We start from the raw sequence: 3,261 nt of genomic DNA on the forward strand, positions 1-3,261 counted from the left end.
TGATACTTTAGGGGTCTTGTCACTACACAATGCCGGAGGACTCTTTCGACCTTCCTTGTGCAGAAAAGTGTCTCGTTCAGTAGAGTTCCTGGCTGTTAAAGTAATTGTAACAAGCAAGTTTAGTCATAACTGGTTTTTGCATTTTTCAAGAATAACCAGCAGAGAGGGATGAATCTCAAAGGCAGAGTGGGCATCTTACCATCTCTCTAGCATAGGTTCTATCATAGCACCCAACACTGTGGTATCTGAGGCTTCAACTCTGTAGACCTGATCCAATGCACATTGAAGTCAAAGGAAGGACTCCCATTGACTTCAATGGACCTTGAATTAGGCCTTAAATGCAAGACCTTGATAACTAATTTTAAGCAATACACAAGGATATTCTGAGTCTCTCCCCATATTACCTCCCCGGCGCAATAGACTATTCTAAATCCCTTCTAAGACCTTTTCCTATCATGCCACAATCTTAGTAACACCTTTATTCCAGTCACCTGGAGTCACACGGACATTACTAACAAAATGCTCATCTCTGGTGGCATAACTAAATGAAGACCTAGGAGTAGGTTGTTCCATGCCAACATATAACGTTGCAAGCTATCGATCTTAAACATCCCCTTACACAAGAACCATTCACTGTACGACAACAAACCAAAGAGTAACACCAGCTAGAGAAAACAGAAAGCCATTACTGATAATCTGCTTTTGGATTTCCTCTGCTGAGGTTTTTTCCCCCTTTCTAACTGTTTTGTTGGATGGTAAATCCTCCTATTCTAACAGCCATTCCACCCTGCTGAATGCAACACACCCGCTATAGAAATCACACCGAGGTTTCTCTTCCGTTTACATTAAAGGCAAGACAAGAATTTCTCCTCTCCTCTCATGTGCTGTGACCCACAAGTGTTAAAAATGTTCTTGCACAAATTTTTGGTGCCACATGCCTATTGGATTTCCTTTAGCAGCCAAGCTAAAAGCTAACAGAACATCATCCTTTAGCTCAAATGGCAGAGCCCCCTGCGCATGGAGCAAGAGAATCTGAGTTCTATTCCTACTGCGATTGGGAATGTCCACTCAGCCCAGGTGCACATCTTAGTGATAACCAGGAAGTTCCTAAGGGACCCTGGTTATGCTACTACAGACTGAAAAAATGAATTAGTCTTGAAAGAAAAGTGTCTCACAGGCAGTAATGAGAAGGTGAGCATTTGGGAGGCTCTTCTGCAGCAGATACTCTGCAAAATTAAATTTCATTGTGTCACAGTAACCTCAGAAACCGTACTCACTTGGAATCAGACATTCCAGGTTCAAATGTTGCTCTCATCAAGGAACTCAAGTTGATATGCTTTCCCCATTGATAGCGCCTCAAAATTCAGAAGCCAGCCAAAGTGCTGTATTCTACCTTCATTCCACATACAAAGTGCTGTATTCTACCTTCATTCCACATACAGAGTTCCCACTGGCACAGACAGGATCCTGGAGCAGGTTGTTTTCAGGGGCCAGATCGTCAGCTGATGTAAACCAGCCTAGCTCCATTGAAGTCAATGAAGCTACACTGCTTTACGCTGGCTAATGATCTGCCCCTAAGTCTGTAGCTGTTAGCGGTGTAACAAACGTCTCTGTGCTAAAAAGTGAATTTAGTGGACAATGCTATAGTCCTGTCTTTTATTGCTGGCTCATCCATCATAGCAGAATGTTAGGTATCAAAACAAAACACCAGTAGTCAATCTGGAAACCTCACAAGGAGGCTGAGTTTCCTAGGCTTTGGTAAAAGTTGCTAGCGCACAATAATACATTGTGAAGACAACATTGCAGGCACAACACCCCATCTTTGATTAAACAAGCGTGTGGGTATTTTGGTACCAAAACTCTAATGCTGGTTCCCATTACTTCAAATACATTTTAGCAAATAAAGTTATTCTGAAAAGAATCACTGCCTTTTGTTTGTTTAAGTGAACTAAAGCACTTCAAGGTTAAAGACCTTGCTCCAAATCCTCAGTGCTTAAACCACTGCCCTAAAGCGTTAAGAGTGACCTCTGTTGACGTCCAGATTTTCAAAGCAGTGCCAGGGATTTGGCCATAGACTTCTATTGATCTTAATAAAAGATGCAGGGCTGAACTGCCTGCACGGTTCTCAAAAGCTCAGCCGATCAGTCTACATGCTGAGAGTCACATAGCAGCTTTTAAGCACCTTGGCTGAAAGTTTCAAATGACCATTCAGATCATCAGATGCCACCTAAGCCCCATGGAAACTCATGAAAATAAGCCTTTTACATCTGCAGATCTGGCCTGCAGTGCTCGTAGTTAAGCACCTAAATCCATACTTAGGCACCTTAATAACGGTCGTGATGATCAGAGGCGCCGAGCACATATAACTTCAATTCAGTCAATGGGCCCTTCCTATCTCTGCAGCATGGATTATGGGCAAATGTAGCCTAAAGTGTCCCCAAAATGCATAGCTCTTGATCTTGAAATGGAAGTGTGCACAAGGTGTAGATTAGTCACCCCCTCACACACACCCCATTCCCAGGAATTTGGTGGGCAAGAGCCTTTGATGTGTGGCACCCAGATCATTTGATCGAGCCGGTCTATCATGGCTTGCACCTGCTCTGTTTGAAATGATCCGATATGAAAACACCCCGATTTCTCTTTCTTTCCCATCTCCTGTTGAAGAGCAAAGAACAGCAGCAGCAGCTTCTCTGTTCAGTACAGCTAGTTGCAACATGTTGCAAATATGCCCATTTGAGCTGATAAAAGAACTTCATCCAAGCATGACAAAAGACAAGTAAGTGCTGCGCTCCCCTCCTCCACTTGGAAAATCCTAATCCTCATAAGTGCATGCAGGCACCAGGCAGCCTCTGAACTTCAGCACGAAATCACTCTATCACTTACAAATTAAACGTCCTACCTTCTTCCAGGTGGCTTTGCTTCCTCACAAGAAACAGTAACGTTCCACCGTCAACACCACTCTAATGGCACCTGTTTTTATATACGCACACTGTATACGCATGCATGTGGTATATCCTGTCTATGCAAATCTGATACTTTGTTTCCACCTATCAAGCATAAGAAAGGGGAAAGAAAATCAGTTTCGTGGTATTGAGCAATAATAGGCATTTTCTGGAGACCTGCCCAGGAGGCAATGTCCCGGTCCCATTGGTGGACGTGAAAGAACATGTCAGTCAGCCACCTTTTACCAGAAACTGACACATCCATGGTTTAAATGGCAGGCAGTTTCCTTGTTTGTATAGTTGTTTCTCTACCAAATCT

The sequence above is a fragment of the Lepidochelys kempii genome, chromosome 3, assembly GCF_965140285.1.
Source record: "Lepidochelys kempii isolate rLepKem1 chromosome 3, rLepKem1.hap1, whole genome shotgun sequence".
Lineage (NCBI taxonomy): Eukaryota > Metazoa > Chordata > Testudines > Cheloniidae > Lepidochelys > Lepidochelys kempii.